This window comes from Macrobrachium rosenbergii, chromosome 1 (assembly GCF_040412425.1).
Source record: "Macrobrachium rosenbergii isolate ZJJX-2024 chromosome 1, ASM4041242v1, whole genome shotgun sequence".
NCBI lineage: Eukaryota > Metazoa > Arthropoda > Malacostraca > Decapoda > Palaemonidae > Macrobrachium > Macrobrachium rosenbergii.
The window spans coordinates 54,724,155-54,742,808 of NC_089741.1; the positions used below are offsets into that span (position 1 = coordinate 54,724,155).

Consider the following 18,654-nt stretch of genomic DNA (forward strand, 5'->3'; position numbering starts at 1 on the left):
ATAAATTCCTGGCAAGATTATTTTTTTTTAAGAAATTCTTTATTTGGAAAGAATGGGAAAAAACAGACTTTGCTCACAAGCTTACAAGAAGATATTTTTCGAGAAGGAGAGGACTTTTGTCTGTACGGCCGAGTGTGTGTGTGTGTGTGTCGTTTTTGCGCAACTATATGCGCGTTTCCACAAGTACTGCAAAGCATTTTTTTTATAAAGTAGGATTTGGCCTTCAAGGAAAATAATACATTCTTTTCAACAGTGATGAGATAAAGAGGAACAAATTAGTGACATCTATAATTAAATGCTCTTTATTTCTTTGGAGCCTGTCTGTCTGTGTCAGCTGCACAATGCAAGAATGGTCGATCATGTCGAGATTTTATGATTTATTACAATGGGAACAGCTCAACTAAGACCCGATTTCTCCTCAAGTTGGCCACCCCAAGAAAGGCGCATAATGAGAGCAGCTGCCAAATTTCATCACATATCATTCCTGCATACAAATAGCCTACTCTGTTTTCGCGGTGGTGTGTCCTCTTAGTGAGTTCTTTTGATTGTATTAGTGAGTCAGTAATTATTCGCTGGTGACTTTTACTTGGTTGTCTAATTGGCCTATCTTCCGCATCTTGAACCTGTTCTATCTTGGGATCAGCATCACTACGTGATGGGTTGATGAACTGATTTCGTGGAGTGAATCAGACGTGGTTCGAGATGGATGGAGTCTGACTCAAGGTAGAATTGAATGGTAATGATTATTGCAGGCTTGGGAGAAGGGATTGAAAGACGGTCTGCGTCGATTGTATTTTACAGTTTAGATTCTTATGGGATTTCATGTTTATACACTTATGTACAGTATGAGTGTGCTTGTCTAAACTGTAGATTGTACAGTGTCTATTGTATATATTACTAAATCTTTAAGAATTTTTTTTATTTTTAGTATATAGCCCATTTTCTGCATTGTACTTTGTTTTAGATAACTTAAGATAAATCAGTCGCCATTAACTAATTTTTCTTTGGTACATTTCTGTACCTACGTGTTTTCCTTCTTCCCTTTTGTCTGTTCATATTTGTTTACACACATACAGTACTTGTATAATATTCAGATACTCCATAAGACCCCCTTCTCTCTCTCTCTCTCTCTGTGTTTCACTCTTAAGCCCCGAGATTTGTCGAGCGTCTGCATAACGTCTCGAGATATTGATAGAAATTGCAGCAGGACCTCGCGTGGGGAAGATCCTTTAGGGGGAAGAGTAGCTGTACAGTGGACCTCTTTGCTTCTCCTGTGTGTCTCCCTTTATGCCCTTCCCTCCCCCCCCTTCCCCTCTTTTGTCCTCTTATTCCTCTTCATCTTTTTTCACGTGTCCTCCAGTCACCCTCTCCTCTTCCCTGAGGTGGTGGGGGAGGCGGGGGAGGAGGATGCTGTTGAGGAGGAAGATCAGAAAAGAGATCTTCCTGTGAGGGCCTTGTTTAGTCTTGTCAGTGCAATTTCGGACGACGTATCTTGGAGAGATTTACAGGATGTGTGTAAATATCTTCTTTTTTTTTTTCCTTGGCTTTTTATTAAGACGGATTGGGGTTTATGGTACTTTTGACTTCTGGATTTTTTTTTATCTTATATTAAGATGAATTTGGGTTTGTCCATTTTTTCTTTCTGTCATTTTCTCTTTTACTTTTCTGTATTGTTTTTTGTGTTTCTCTTCATTTTTGTATTTTCTCTTTCTATTCAGGCAGGCTAGGATTTCTTGCTTTCAGTTTTGTCAGTTGTTTTCATTTTTCATAACATTTGCCCCTGTTGTTTTTCCTGTCGTTATTAACGAAGATGATGGAACTGGCGAATTTTAAAGTCCCCTCACCCTTTGTGCACAATTAGCCCCATTCCTTTGCCGTCTATGCCAGACTCTTTGAGGTCTGTTGCTAGTTTCAGCGACGCTTCGTTTTTGTCAGACCTCTCGCGTGCTGGCAGTAGGATTTCGAGATGGCACGAATAACATATTGCGTGAGATTTGCTTCGTCGTTATACTTGCGTGCGTATTCCGGCTTTGAATATATATGGTTACCCGCAGAATTGAGCCATTTTTTACTTCGTTTTTCTTTATATGTTCATTGTATCCGATTTAGTAGAAAAACACCGAATTTAAGCGGATTTGCTCTGCTCATATTAGTTTTGTGTGGTATGAAGTACGTATGGGCCTGTAAGCACAATTTTTTTTTCAATTGTGAAAGTTTTTATTTTACCAAGGCGTGGCTCAAGAGAAAATGTATAGCAAGAAGTCAATAACCATTCTTTAAATTATGATTCAAGAAACAACTCCCTTGCGTTAAATTATCGTACACATATACCTTTCATACACATATATATATATATATATATATATATATATATATATATATATATATATATATATATATATATGTATATATATAATATATATATATATATATATATATATATATATATATATATATATATATATATATATATATATATATATGTGTGTGTGTGTGTGTGTGTGTGTGTCTGTGTGTGTAATGTTCACTTTCCGATTCTTTACCTGTTTAATATGAACGAAAACATCATAAATAAGGTCAGGTGCAGTAATTATTACAAAGGAAAGATGTCATCTTGCCAGCCAAAGGAAATATTGTTATTGATTAGTACAGTGATCAATGTCGTTCCCTTATTTACATCAACTTAATGTATTTCATCTAGAAGAAGAAATAGTGAGCATTAGTATTGTTCGCAATAGAAGTAGTTGTATTAGGGAAAAAATCGTTGTTTTCATTGACGTTAAGTGCTTTAGTGCATGAGCAGAATTTAAATCTAGGTCCACATCGTCTCTTTCTATTGCCAGGAAGTAATGACTGAACGCTAATTGCCAGTTAACAACGTTCTGCCAAATTAGTTGGCAATGCCACAGAGTCACTGGCTGTGTGACTGCGCGGTCTGATTCACTTGCAATTGAGTTACGCCTAGGAAATTGCCTGAGTCATCTTTGTTATGGAGTAAGTGAATCATCATTTGAGTGTCACGGAATCAATGATTTTTATTCATTCGGTATTTTTGCAGAAAGGAAAAATGACGGTGGCGAGTGTGATCTACTCCATTTTTTTTTTTTTGTAAAAGAAAACTATTGTGCCGGCTTTGTCTGTCCGTCCGCACTTTATTCTATCTGCATTTTTTTTCTGTCCGCATTTTTTCTGTCCGCCCTCAGATCTTAAAAACTACTGAGGCTAGAGTGGTGCAAATTGGTAAGTTGTTCATCCACCCTCCAATCATCGATCATCCACCCTCCAGTCATCCAACATACCAAATTGCAGCCCTCTAGCCTCAATATAGTTTTTATATTATATAAGGTTAAAGCTAGCCATAACCGTGCGTCTGGCAGTGATATAGGCCTGGCCACCACTGGGCCGTGGTTAAAGTTTCATGGGCCGCGGCTCATACACCATTATACCGAGACCACCGAAAGATGGATCTATTTTCGGTGGCCTTAACTATACACTGTACAGAAAACTCGATCGCGCCGAAGAAAAAGCGGCTCATTACTTACTTCTTTGTAGTGTAATGGTAATTATACCATAGATGTACAATCGTTTTAACTAGTTAATATTGCGAGTGGATTTACGATAAGTGTCTGGTATTATCCAAATTTAGAAGTATTTCTGGTAATCAGTGTTTTTTCCATTTCTTTGAATTAAAATGGATTTTGGTCTCCTAATTGAAATGGTGTTGAACGTGACTTGTAGTTCGGCAAGTGTTCGTAAGCAAGTTCCAAAAGGGTATACGCCTTCTTTCGAGAAATTTCAGTGAAAGTTAATTCCCTTGTTATTCGCTGAACATTTAACATAAGTTAACATTAAACTGCTGTCACTAACGCAAACTTTAAGTGGCGAATCTACTGTACATCCTCTTATGTGAAAGCCCCACCATTCCACTTACCTCCTCTTTTCACTTTTTTATTCTGGTGTGGGATGAATAAGAACGTTAATTCGCCTGCCCATTGGCCTTTACGTTAAAAGTCAACCGATTTTAATCACTTTGTCCCCTGCTACTCTTGAATTCGTTCTACTCCCTTCAGTTCCTGGACGTAAGGCAAAGGTTTTCTTTTAAGGGAATGTATAAAAATCTTATCGATTTCTATTTGGTTCTTCAGATATATATATATATATATATATGTATATATATATATATATATATATATATATATATATATATATATATATATATATATATATATATATATATATATATATATATATATATATATATATATATATATTTACTGTAGACGGATTTGTCCTTACTCTTTGGAGGTCCTGAACGGTCACCCTTTCCCAAGCGCTTGGGATTTGGCCCTAAATACCGTCTATTTATTCATCCGCTTTACGCCATAGACCTTGGGGGATGATTTATTTGAATTAGGGACTCTCATCGTTTTCCCAACAAGCACCCGAGTTGTCTTGACACGAATATAGTATGTTATAAATTAGGACTTAGACATTATGAAATTGCTTTTCCTTGGGTATAAATAATTACTTTAGGTTATGATGAATGGAGATGGTAATCATTGCCATTATTCTATGTGCAGTTATGCCATTACACGAGTATAAAACTGAAATTACGCAGAAGTAACAGTTATAAATCCTATGCTGACTCCAAGCTGATAAGTTATTCTCATCTGTGAAATCCTGGCGTTTGCAAATCCATTTTGAGAGTCGGACTCGGGCCTTTTCTGTAAATCCCAGGGGGAACTCTGCCCCAGGTAGAGAAGCCCTCTTCTGCGAACCTCGGGGACCCAAGAAACCCAGGTAGAAAATCCCCTCGTCTACAAACACCTGGGGATTCACGAACCCATAAGGTTACCGAATCCTATACTATAGTATTTCCAAACCTTGTTGTCGTTTTGGGCAGGGCAAGGGTAGGGGGGAGTGGCGCTGCCTTATCAAACGTTGTCAGTCAATTCGTCTGTAGTGTTTTGAGTGCACTGCAGACCTATAACTTGCTAAAGTAATTAGTGCTAGATTTTCTTTTTATCATATTAAGACCCTTCGTAATATTTTACACGGTAACGATTTAAACAATATTTTTTTCTTAAACGTGGCGCAGATTTTGAGCTGCGTTGCCAGGTCTCGTTAAGGATTCTCGTATAAGCTAAGCTGCCCTTTGGACATGTACAGGTCGAATTCAGTATAGTAATATCCCTGTATGGGGTGAGAGAAAAAATATACCGAGAGAAGTCCTGTTGATGTTGTTACTCAGTTCTTTGGAGATTCATACGAAGACCGCCATGACAGGATGTTGAGCTGCGCGTTGGATGCCAAGGAGAGAATGAAGAAAGGCTTCCTAAATAGGATGTGGGAGCTTGACGTAGGACCGCTGAAAGTAATGGGTAATGGGCAAGGGGAGCTGTAACGGGTAGAGGGGCAACGTAAATGGGTGAGTTTACTATCCAAGGGCTCACTTAGATCTACCTAAGACTGGGATATAGGGGTTAAGAGATCGTAAAAAAGGGAGCTGAATTTCCTGTCGTACATTTTGTTGATGAAAATCACTCTTGTGATATGTTGTGTAAAACACACACACAACACAATACAATATAGGCTATATATATATATATATATATATATATATATATATATATATATATATATATATATATATATATATATATATATATATATATATATATATATATATATATATATATAGTGTGTGTGTGTGTTGTATATGCTGTGCCACTCCCTTCAGAGGGGCTGGCTCTAGAGTGATGATACCCCACCCCTTGTAAAGCAATTTTATCGGTTTTATGTTGCCAGCGCTATTATATATATATATTAGACCCATATGGGGGTAACACACACATATATATATATATATATATATATATATATATATATATATATATATATATATATATATAATATATTATATATATATATATATATATATATATATATATATATATATATATATATATATATGTATATATGACTAAATAATGGATTCGAAGATTATATTTACTGAGTCATGTTTATCTCCTTCATACCCATTTAAAGGAAAGACAGCAACAATAGTTAAACCGTTGTTTTAGGAAGGCTTTTAAAAGATCTCGTTCTCTATGAGACACACACACACACACACCTCTCTCACTCTCTCTCTCTCTCTCTCTCTCTCTCTCTCTCTCTCTCTCTCTCTCTCTGTCCTACAGCAGATATACCCGTGGTGCATGCAATATGGAAAATATTCCTGCAAAAGAAAAGCAAACAGTAGCACATATCTTTCCGAGCGATGTTGTCATCAAAACAAACCTCTCAGATGTGCGTAGTCTTCTTTGTGTCATGCTTCCTAGGAAAAGATGAGGCCGACCTTAAACTTAATATCTTTTACCAGTTTTAAGTTTAGTGTGGTTAAGTGTTGTATTGAGAAATCTCTCTTTTACTTTTCCATGTTTATCTTGACTTTTCTTAGCTGCCTGCGAGAGAAATGGAAAAAAAAAATCTGAAACAGTTGTTAGTAAAACTAAAAAAAAAAAGAAAATTCTGAAACATTTCTTAGCATGATGAATAAAAACAAATAATTGTTAGCGAAACTGGACAAAAATCTGAAACATTGTTAGCAAAATTGAAAAAACAATCTGAAACATTTGTTAACAAAATAAGAAAAAAAATCTGAAACATTTGTTAACAAAATAAGAAAAAAAATCTGAAACAATTGTTAATAAGTCTGAAAAAAATTCTGAAACAAGTACTAGGAAAACTAAAAAAAGGAAATCTGAAACAAATGTTAGCAAAACTGAAAACTGTCTAAAATAATTGTTAACCAGACTGAAAAAAAAAAATTCTGGAACAATTGTCAGCAAAACTGAAAAAAAAAATCTGAAACAGTTGTTAGCAAAATAAAAAAAAAAAATTCCGAAACAGTTGTTAGCAAAAGGAAAAAAAATTCTGAAATAGTTGTGAGCAAAACTGAAAAAATTCTGAAACAATTGTCAGCATATTAAAAAAATTTGAAACAATTGTAAAAAAAAAAAAAAAAATCGGATACATAGAAAATTTGATTTTAGCAAAGGGTCGTAGCTGGAAGATTGGAGAAGATTGTCAATGTTTACGCACACTCAAAAAACGTAGAGAGAGAGAGAGGGGTTGGGGTTAAGAGTAGGGAGGGGGTGGGGGTGGGGGTCAAGACCAGGAATTGCTTCATAGGTGGCTTGAAAACTGATGGTAGAATTAGACCTTAAGTAATTAGTTCGAATGAAAGAATGCGAACGAATAAAATAAGTGAGAGAGAGGAAGAAACGTTGAACAAAAAAAAAAAAAAATATATAAATGTTCGGAATAAGAGGGGGAGAAGATTAGCTGACAAGAACTGAGCGGAGATCTCTGCTCAAAGAGCGAATGAAACTTTAAATGGCAAAAAACGTTTGACGACAAAAACTGACAGAAAAAGGATGTGTAAAAGAACCTAGTCATGTTGACTGGGAAAAGAACAGACGTAAAAAGAGGGGTAACTATTTCTTTCTACTAGAAATACAGTAAGGTCAGTATAAAGTAGTTAAGAAAATTATTTATTGCTATGGGAGGTAAGAAAGAAAAAAATTATGGAAACATATTTTATGTAAAAATGAATAAAGAACTTTATGTCAATGCATTAAGAAAGAAAAAAAAAGCGAAGTGAGAATAAATGAGGCCAAGAGGAGAAGATAGAGGAGAGTTACGTAAGAATGGAATTCCTGTCCCCCTCTCCTACCCATGGCCCACGTCCCAACCGAGCCCACGCCCACGCCCCTAGACTGGAGGGAGGAAGGATTTCGGGAGATGGATTTGGACTTTGAGGAATGCGCCAGCCAGGAGGGAATAAGGGAGGGCCATCCGGCCATTATCGGGGGAAAAGCGAAAACTTGTGACCTAGGAAATAAAGCAAAGTCGTCAGAAGGGAAAGAGGTATAGAGAGAGGCTATAAACGCGACAGGAGAGAGAGAGAGAGAGAGAGAGAGAGAGAGAGAGAGAGAGAGAGAGAGAGAGAGAGAGAGCGATTGTGTTTTTTGCTTTAACATATGGGCACTTCTGAAAGGTAAACATTTCTGATTGGTCGTTTGACAGTTGCCTCTGGGAGAGTGACACAAGAACTCACCGATCATGATAAGACAGAGAGAGCGAAGACGGCATAGAAGCGTGAATGCCCCAAACCTCCTCTTTTCTAACTTTTGGGATTCGGTGTTCAGTGACCGAAAACTGCTTAGAGGACGCACAAAAAAGCCCCGGGACCATGGTTGGGTAGTTCTGTTGTCGGAGGGAGGGCGGGTGGGAGGGAGGAAGTTATATGGTGCTTAAAGTGAACTGAGAGAAGCCAAGTGGTGCCGTAAATGAATGGAGGGAGGCTGTGTGGTGCCATAAATGAGTGGAGGGAGGCTGTGTGGTGCCATAAATGATTGGAGGGAGGCTGTGTGGTACCATAAATGAGTGGAGGGAGGCTGTGTGGTACCATGTAAAGGTGGAGAGGGAGGCTGTGTGGTGCCATAAATGAGTGGAGGAGGCTGTGTGGTTATATGGCTGAGTGGAGGGAGGCTGTGTGGTACCATAAATGAGTGGAGGGAGGCTGTGTGGTACCATAAATGAGTGGAGGGAGGCTGTGTGGTACCATAAATGAGTGGAGGGAGGCTGTGTGGTACCATAAATGAGTGGAGGGAGGCTGTGTGGTACCATAAATGAGTGGAGGGGCTGTGTGGTACCATAAATGAGTGGAGGAGGCTGTGGTACCATAAATGGAGTGAAGGGAGGCTGTGTGGTACCATAAATGAGTGGAGGGAGGCTGTGTGGTACCATAAATGAGTAGAGGGAGGCTGTGTGGTACCATAAATGAGTAGAGGGAGGCTGTGTGGTACCATAAATGAGTGGAGGGAGGCTGTGTGGTACCATAAATGAGTGGAGGGAGGCTGTGTGGTACCATAAATGAGTAGAGGGAGGCTGTGTGGTACCATAAATGAGTGGAGGGAGGTCGAGTCGTGCCATAAATGAGTGAAGGGAGGTCGAGTGGTACCATAAATGAGTGGAGGGAAGCCGAGTGGTGCCATAAATGAATGGAGGGAAGCCGAATGGTGCCTTAAATGAGTGGAGGGAAGCTGAGTGGTGCCATAAAGGAGTTGGAGGAAGCTGAGAGGTGCCCTAAATAAGCTTGGGGAAGCTGAGTGGTGCCATAAAGGAGTTGGGGAAGCTGAGTGGTGCCATAAAGGAGTTGGGGAAGCTGAGTGGTGCCATAAAGGAGTTGGGGAAGCTGAGTGGTGCCATAAATGAGTTTAGGCAAGCTGAGTGGTGCCATAAAGTAGTTGGAGGAAGCTGAGTGGCACCATAAATGATTGACTGGAAGTCGATTGGAGGAAAGCTAAATAATGTCTGGAATTGAGTGGTGGGAAGTCAGGCTGTACAGAATGAGTGGAGGGAAGCTGTTAGGTGCCATAAATGAGAGAAGGGTAGCCGAGTAGTGCCTGATGTGAGTAGAGGAAAGCCAGTCTGTACCTAATGACCGGAGGGAAGCTAGGCTATACCTAATGAGTGGAGGGAAGCAGAGTTGTGCCCGGAAATGAGCGGAGGGAAGCTGAATGGTGCCTTAAATAAGAGAAGGGTAGCCAAGTGGTGCCTAATATGAGTGGAGGGAAACCGAGCGGCGCCTGAAATGAATGGAGGGAAGCAATGTGGTGCCTGAAATGAGTGGAGGGAACCTGAACATTGGCTGATTTGAGTGGAGGGAAGTGGTATGGGGCTTCAGGCTAAGTTCGTACCTCAGACATGTGAAGTGAAGCAAAGTGGTGTCTTGAGTAAGTGGAGGGAAGTGGAGGGGGGCCAGGCACCCTTTGAACAACTGGAGGCCGGGAGCTATAAGAGGTTGAAGGGTAAGTTGTTGAGACGATGTTATCACTCGAGAGACTTGCTAATGACAGTATGGGTGAGAGAGAGAAGCTGTGGCATGTCAGAAATGTCTCGGAGAGGGAGAGAGAGCGTGGGTGAGAAGGTAATTTGGAGTATGTACTGTAAGCATATGCGTGTGGGTGGGTTTATATATATATATATATATATATATATATATATATATATATATATATATATATATATATATATATATTATATATAACATATGTATATATGAATGTATATATATATGTGTATAATATATATATATATATATATATATATATATATATATATATATATATATATATATATATATATATATATATATATATATATATTGTATTGTATTTTACTCTCATGTTATAAAGAAAAATTAAAACAAGCTTGAATATGTGCGTGAGAGCGAGAGAACTTAAAAAAATGTATATGTGGGGACTTCATTTGAATACCTGAATGATATTCAGATAATGACGTCATTCATCGAATTTCATTTCTCTCTCTCTCTCTCTCTCTCTCTCTCTCTCTCTCTCTCTCTCTCTCTCTCTCTCTCTCTCTCCATTTGCTCTGTACTGATCTTTGTCTTTTTGAAGTAACTCATTAAATTCACGACCATGGAAGACGCATTGAGGACGTTATGTGAAAGGAAAGTATATTGTTTTTCAAGATTCATTTTATTCTTTTAACGACGCACTCTGTCACGGTTAATCTTGATAAAGTAAAAATATGTTGTTCATGTATTTTAGAGTATTTCCTGAACGAAGCAGGGTGTAATTCTTTGTGATATTAGGTGTTATGTTTTCCCAGGATTTCTAAGTGGTGATGATGTGACATACAAATCTCTAGTGACAATCAAAGATAGTATTTAATATGGTTCTCAAAATAGAAACTTTATTGAAATTTACCAAGGACTTGAAAAGTAGATTTTCTTATTACATATGAGGGGTATTGACGTAGAAAGTAGATATTCTTATTACATATGAGGGGTATTGACGTAAAAAGTAGATATTCTTATTATACATGAAGGGTATTGACGCAAAAAGTATATTTTCTTATTATATATGAAGGGCATTGACGTAAAAAGTATATTTCTTATTATACATGAAGGGTATTGACGCAAAAAGTATATTTTCTTATTATATATGAAGGGCATTGACGTAAAAAGTATATTTCTTATTATATATGAAGGGCATTGACGTGAAAAGTTTATTTTCGTATTATATATGAAGGGCATTGACGTAAAAGTAGATTGTCTCATTACATATAAAGGACAATGGCTTAACAAGTACATTTTCTTATATATGAAGAGCACTTCTTCTTTCGACTAGTTATGCTCACAGACGTGAAACTCCTTTGTTTGCTTGGGTGTTTGTGATTCAGTCTCAGCAGTGATAAATAATCAGTTTTGAGAATAACATCCGGTCAGATATTTATGACAGTCATATAGTTAATTCTAGCTATTAACTGCATAACGTCTTCTGTTGTTTTTCTGGACCAGTCGTCACTCCTTTGTTTAAGGAGCTGAGAGTAGACTTGGGGAAAAAGTCAAATGCCAGGCTAGGGAGTTTAGGATACATCAGAGGCACCCTCTTCGAATCAGATTTTCCTTTGCTGAAGGAGCCTAGAGTAAAGTAATGGCGGCCTGTTATGGTTTAGAAACCCAGTTTGTTTTGGGGGTTTGGGGAGCACGCGGAAGATTTGATTTTCCTTTGCTGAAGTCATTGAAGATACCTGTTTAGCCAGTGCCTTATGTAAGCCTTGGTACCGTTGTTGTATATGAGAGTGCTTCACAATTTCTACGCCAGTTCCCTTTCTAAATCCGCCCTACTTGTTATTCCGGAAGTGTGAATCATCGTGTTATTAGTTTTCTAGGAAAGGTGTCGTAATTTGCAAAATACTAGGTTTTTTTTTAACCTATTCTTTGATTTATGTTTTTTCAGCTAATTTTGGAAGTTAATTTATAGTTCATTGTTTTACTGATAACATTGCACAAAAGTTTCCTTATCCATCCGCCTGTTATGAAACAGTTAAGGTTGCTTTAGGTATTACAGAGTATATATTACAGTGTCAGAATTTATCTTATTAAATTTATCCATTCAGGGGATTAGAAGCTGTGGTGTTATTCCTAAAATTGTTTTATATATATATATATATATATATATATATATATATATATATATATATATATATATATATATATATATTATTTATAATGTGGGATATAACTGCTATTTTCGTGAGTCATTCGCCCCTACAACCCATCATTGTTGATGACCTATGTTAGTCTGATTCCAATATATGATAAAAATCAATCTGTCAGCCTCTGAGAAACGTACTACATGTGTTGTTTGAAAAATTGAACAATATCGAAAAAACGTAAGGTATTCTAAATTCCAAAGTTATATATAAATTATTAGTTTTTGTAACTTAATTCGAAGAAATTCATAGGAAGCAACTTGCGTTTTAAGCACCTGCTACCACTGGTTTAAAAAAAGAAAAATCTGTTGTTACTCAGCAGGGTAATTGACTACAACTGACTGTTTCATTCCCTCCTGGTTCAAGTACGGTTAAAAAAAACAGACGAGGGGAAGTGGATTTTAGTTCTTTCATAAGGTAGTTGATATTTATTACAAAACTGAAGTCACGCACGATCGCTCTTTAATGACATGAGCTGAAGGAAACGCTAGCCTTTAATTTTCCACCATTACGAAGGAGATATTTAGACGTTATTTATATATTTGCCTGTACAGTCATAGCGCAAATGATCCTCTAATCACGAAGATCTTTCCGCATTCAGGTGACCCAGAGAGAGAGAGAGGAGAGAGAGAGAGAGAGAGAGAGAGAGAGAGAGAGAGAGAGACCCACCCCATATGTCAAAAGGATAAAAAGAATGAATGGAGTTAAGAGGAGGAGAAGGTGGCACTGTGGCCCGAGGAAATTGGAGGAGTAGGAAAGAGACCGATGGGAAATTGACTTCATAGACCGAGCAGCAGGGAAAAGGATGGGCCAGAATCCGGAGATAAAGAGATGGGCAGCAGAACGAGAGAGAGAGAGAGAGAGAGAGAGAGAGAGAGAGAGAGAGAGAGAGGAGAGTGAGTTCGAAGAATTTGGAAAGTAAAAAGCACTAGAAAGAGAGATTAACAGACTATAGCCGGCAGAACGAGACGAGAAAGGAGAAAGTGGAGGAGAGGACAAAAGGAAATTTGATGATAGGAGGGCAGATTAAAAAAAAGAGAGAGAGAGTTTTTGGATCCGCGCTGGATGGGTGGGCTATAAAGGATTCAGGGTTGGTTTAACGTTGGCCCGTCGGTTCGAAAAAAAAAAAAAAAACAAATAGAAAAATTCTGTAAAATAATTTTTTTTTCTTTTTCTTTTTTGAGGAAAGGCTGGTATTTACGGTCTCGACTGCGAGAGGTATTGTTTATGTATATCTTAGGTTACCTTTTTTCCGACTGATAAGGTCACACGGTTCGAAGGTCGTTGATATAGCAAGAAGAAAATGTTTTTAAGCAAGAGGATGTGCCCCGGGGAAAAGGGTGGGAGTTTTTTGTTGGTGGTGGGAATGCTGCAATACTGGGTGGAGGAGTTTATTGTTTATCTGAATTCGTAGAATTTCTATATTATTTCCTTTTACTTTGGTGCTTTGGCATTTGAGTTCGAATAAAGGTCTGCCATGCGTCTTGAATTTCAGTTTAGTAATTGGCATCTTGGTGTGGATTGCCATCTGTCGTACTTCTAGTATCCAAATAATTCCTGAGATGTTCTATTAGTATTCTGGCATGTTGTTTTGTTTTATGGTAGGAATTTGTCGTGCGTGGAGGGTGTGGAATTCGTAAAATAAATTACCATTTATAATATTTATTTCTTCTTTCTGCATTTCCTTTTACTTCCTGTTGCTTCTTCCTAATGAACTCCATAATCTTTGGAAGCTTGAATTTGAATGGCCCCTGTGGGCTTGTTTCATATAAACAGGTTTCATCTACTCAATAATAATAATAATAATAATAATAATAATAATAATAATAATAATAATAATAATAATAATAATATAATAATAATAATAATTGATATTGTACACCAGTGTTTTTCAATGGATTTTGGGTCTGCATAAAATCGTTAGGTTTATCTATAGCGATTTGCCACGTGTTAATGTTCATGAAGAACGAAGATGATTGTGAAATGATGAGAGTGATGCTTATTGTCACTCATTGTAGGCAAAGGATTTAGATTTTTCAGTTAGGTAAACAGGACGTCCACGAGATATCTCAAAAAGGATATGGCTCGATTAGGTTGTGAGAAGATACATGTAGATCCTGATGTGTGTGTGTGAGAGAGAGAGAGAGAGAGAGAGAGAGAGAGAGAGAGAGAGAGAGAGGTTTATAAAGTTAGATTTTGAGATGTTCGTGGATCCGGAGGAGAGGAATAAAGAGAGTTTTAGTTTGTAATGTTTAAGAGATTTGGAAAGTGCGCATGCGTGTTGCAGTATGTTCGGTGATATTGTATCGAAATATTCTTATCTAAACATATCCACACCTTCAACAAAATTCGTCCTCAGTGACGAAAAGATGGTTGGATTAACCTGTAATCGGGATTAGCGAGTAGATGGCGTATTCCAGCAACAACAGATGACACACATCTGTCATCGTAGTAGATGCGGCATTAGAGGACTGGGTAATCCACGCTTGACGCTTGCCTAAATTTATATAAGCGTAAATCGCCAGTCAAGACAAAATTAACACCAGAAGCATCAAGAGTCTTCCGGCTGTAGGAAAGTTTTGTTTCAGCGTATCATACATTTAAAACTGAAATATAAGAGGCCAGTTTAAAAGGCAAACCAATGCTTTTATCTAGCCCAGGCCTGGATAAAATACAGGATGATGAGAAAACAAAAAGTAATGATTATTTCCCAAATGAACATAGATACGACTTACTAAATGGAATGTTATAAGAAGGGTCCAGAATCTGCTCCAAGGACCTTGGTGGTAAGAGTCAGGAAAACGGCATTTGGAGTGCCAAAGTTTGGCCGTGGCAGGGGAAGAAATTGACGAAGAAACGCAGTTTGATGTTTGCGAAGGAAAACTTCAGGGTAAAATCTCTATCGAGATACGGTGACCGTCATGTATCTGTTTCACTTAGCGGAAAAGGTCGGTATGTTTTACTCCATTGGAGAGAGGAGGTTGGTGGGTGGTGTAGGTTAAGCCAACCTTATGCCAATAAATTCCCTAGTATACAAAGTGCGGTGAGGCGTTAAAAGGGGACATTAAGCTTGGTGGAGACCTCTGGACTTAGACCACCACTAAGACTAGATCGAGGTACACGAACATCTCTCCAGGTCACCGCTGAAACGAAAATTAGGCAAAAGAACTTATGACTTGTTTTAGAAATACTAGAAGTTCTAAGCAATTGTTGTTTAAAATGCTTGTTTGGATGTACTGTATATTGCTTTATTTGTAGGGATGAAGGAGAATTTGTTAACTTGAAAAATTATCACCAAGTGTAGGAATTTTAACTGTAAGTATATGTAACCATGCAAATATTTTTGTTTATATTCGGTATACATGCATGCTGGTAAAAACAAACAAACTCTTTATAGTACATTTTATATTACGGTATTTTTTCCTTATTGGAATGCCTTTTGCCTTCAAGATATCTCAGTGGAATCCAGTTTCGAATTCGGAGTAGATATATGATGGCGTAGAAAATAACTACTAATCTGTCGCTCTCTGCCCCTTCATGTAACCCAGTGATGCTTAGAGTAGATCCCTGTAAGATCAGTTAGAAGTACTTTTGTTTCCTCTGCTATCCCGGCTTAGAACCAGAAGTGTTATCATGCTGGTACAGATGGATGCTTGTTGTTGCAGTCAGTATTTTTGTTTATTTTTCAAAGAAAATGTTTCAGGGGATAATAGTTTTATTTAAGTGATTTTATTTAACGAGAGCCCTATCTCTCTCTCTCTCTCTCTCTCTCTCTCTCTCTCTCTCTCTCTCTCTCTCTCTCTCTCTTCAGAGTTATGTGCTATCCCTAAGTTAATAACTTGACCCTTGACCATATTGTTGTCAAAAGGGAGCGACCTGTTTGTTCTGGGGAAGTTCACTTTGTTAAATCATTACTGGAAAGTGTATTTTGGATGTCATGGCCGATTCTCTCTCTCTCTCTCTCTCTCTCTCTCTCTCTCTACTCTCTCTCTCTCTCTCTCTCTCTCTCTCTCTCTCTACCATATCAGCGACAGAAAACAGCCATTTAACCGGCGGGAACCTAATTCAGTGAAAACCATTGTCGTATTAGTGGATGCATTTTTTTTTTTTTTTTGCCGCTCATTTCATTTTTTGAGGTACCGATGTGCGTCGTTTTCCTGTGTGTGTGATTCATTTGATTCCAGGGTGTAAACTTTTTCCAGTATTATTAAATTCTTTTCTCAATGTAAAATTCACTCTGAAAGCGCGTAAATGATTCAAGTCAAGATAAGATAATGATTAAATTTCGTGGACTCTGATCCAGTTCACTGTCAAAAACAAGATCATTCCAAAAAAAAAAAAAAAAAAAAAACAGGCACCGGTAAGTACATAACTTCTATCCAACAAACTTTGTTGGGGGGATACAAGAAGAGCTATTATTGGAAAATCTGCAGCTTCCTCATTGATTATACTCAGTATCCCTTAGAGTTTCTTGCAGAACAAATAAAGGGTACGAAGCTTTGGTGAAGATAATTTTCATGGAATTCAGAAGGTGCCAGGTGTTGGTTCCAAGTTTTGTGTGAGCTGAAAATCACATTATTGTTGTTGTAAGGTATTGAATTTCACCTGATACCGAGTCTCATTCCCGCCTGCATAATGTGTTAGTTATTTTATTTATTCTTTACTGACAGGTAGCAAGAAAACTTTTAATTAATTAGACAGTTAGGTAAATAAGAGACAAAATATGCTGTTGAGGAATTTGAGGGAAAAAAAGGAAAAAAAAGGTTGAATTGGGATTGAATGGATGTGGCAGAGATTCTTCAGTTTTCTTTCAGTGCAGTGTGACAGGCACACTGTAAGCATTGTCTCAGGACTGAGGGTAAATGCTCTAGAATCAAGCGCTAGTAGTATATAGTTCGAGGAAGGTCTTCTGGCTATTTAGTTAGAAAAATATCCTGAAGTTCTGTAGTTTGGAATAGGTCTTATGACCATATAGTAGCTCGAAAAAGGTCCTCTGGTGATGCAGTTAGTAAAAGAGTTTCTGTCCATATAGTTAAAAAAAAAAAAAAAGTTTTATACCTGTGTAGCTGTAAAGGGTTTTGTGTCCATGTAGTTAAAATGGGGCAGGGGATGGGGGATATGACGGATATCTTTTCAGGAGACCGTCTGACTCTGTATACATTGAATGCTCTTCCGCACAGCGTGTCTCTTGATATAACTCGTTAAGTTCCCCCCTTTCCGTGAAAAGATTGATTGACCACTTGATAAATTTAAAGAAGAAAAGATGAATTCTGCCTTAAAGCTTCATCCGCCGTTGCCTTTGTTTGCCTGACCTATTGGATTGAAGGGGAAGGTTCCTGGCGTGATGCGGAATCGGTCACTGCTTCTTGTTGGTGGCCTGCTTTGCCAGGTCGTTTGTTCTTCCAGTGCGTTCTCCTCTCTGTCTCGAAGGCATCAGTCATAATTGTAACTGATCACCCTCTACAGACGCCGGTGAATGTTCCTAGGAAGCGAGTACTTTGGGAAATACTGGGAGATTATTGAAAATTCAGTTTTGTATTTATGAATTAACATATTGCTCTCTTGTTAAGAATACGTTCTGTAGTTCTGTCAAGTGTCCGTGCCGCTTGGATTTTAATAAGGACTTTTTCACGTTGTGTTATTAATGAGTAGGTTTTCTCTATACAGTATCCTTGTATAATTAAAAAAGTAGTCTACGTTCTTTGGTGTAATGATTTTTTGGACGAATATTGTAAACAGACACGAATCGCGTCCTCTATTCCCATTATTGAACTAGCTAATTATAAAATTTGGGGTCGTTTAGTTGCCAAACTAGGTACTGGACGAATTCTTTAACAAAGTGAAAATATGCAAAGAATCGTTGTTTTTACACTTGATCTTGGAGGACTGGAGCTGGGCGGTTCTCTTTTTCGAGATCGCCATTAATAATTTAGAATAAGACTGCGCCTCCAATAAATAACTGAGTAAGTAACTGTATTGATTGATCAATTCCATTGTAATTTAATGGTCGATTCAAGTTCAGATTTGTTATTTCTGTTTTGATTGGTTTGTTGTAATATACTTATTATTGTTTTTTGTAAGTCGTAATATAAGTGTAGTTTTAATTTAGGTCTGTTGACATTTTCTCTGTAAAGTAGGGTAAAAATGTTGTTTGTAATTATTTTCATTTGCAGAACGAATGTTCTGTAATGACTTCAACGTCGTGACGTTACATGCCTCGTTCGTATGGTTGGTTGAGGTGTCAAAGGTCTTATTCTGATTGGGCAGGCGCAGGCCCCAGCAGTTGCGCTACAAATATTTAGTTGCTAAATTTTCCATCTTTTTACATAGATCGCTTTTATCATTATGCATGCGCACAAATTTACGGTAAAAATATCTTGCACCTCGCAGTGTCTTTGCGAGAGGAGGAGAGAATAACGTATCGTTTTTATCTTATCACAGCGTCTTTTACCTTTGATATTGTGACGCCAGAGTAGCTTACGAAAAGATCAATTCCGCAAGTAATCATCGGTCAGCCCTGCGTTTGGGAGAGCAGCCCAGGCACGTGGGGTCTTATGCTGACAG

The 18,654-nt window shown here is 37.8% G+C and overlaps 1 protein-coding gene and 1 long non-coding RNA gene across 3 annotated transcripts in view; one reads left to right on the forward strand and one right to left on the reverse strand.

Annotated features, from left to right (window-relative positions):
- LOC136838429 (CYFIP-related Rac1 interactor B) overlaps positions 1-18,654 on the forward strand; it is a 239,153-nt gene that overhangs the window by 93,236 nt on the left and 127,263 nt on the right. The gene's annotated exons all lie outside the window — the stretch shown is intronic.
- Positions 14,353-17,182, reverse strand: LOC136838428 (uncharacterized). The gene is made up of 2 exons (XR_010852994.1): positions 16,111-17,182; positions 14,353-16,069 (listed from the first exon to the last, which is right to left on the reverse strand). It is a non-coding gene; the product is annotated as an uncharacterized lncRNA (long non-coding RNA).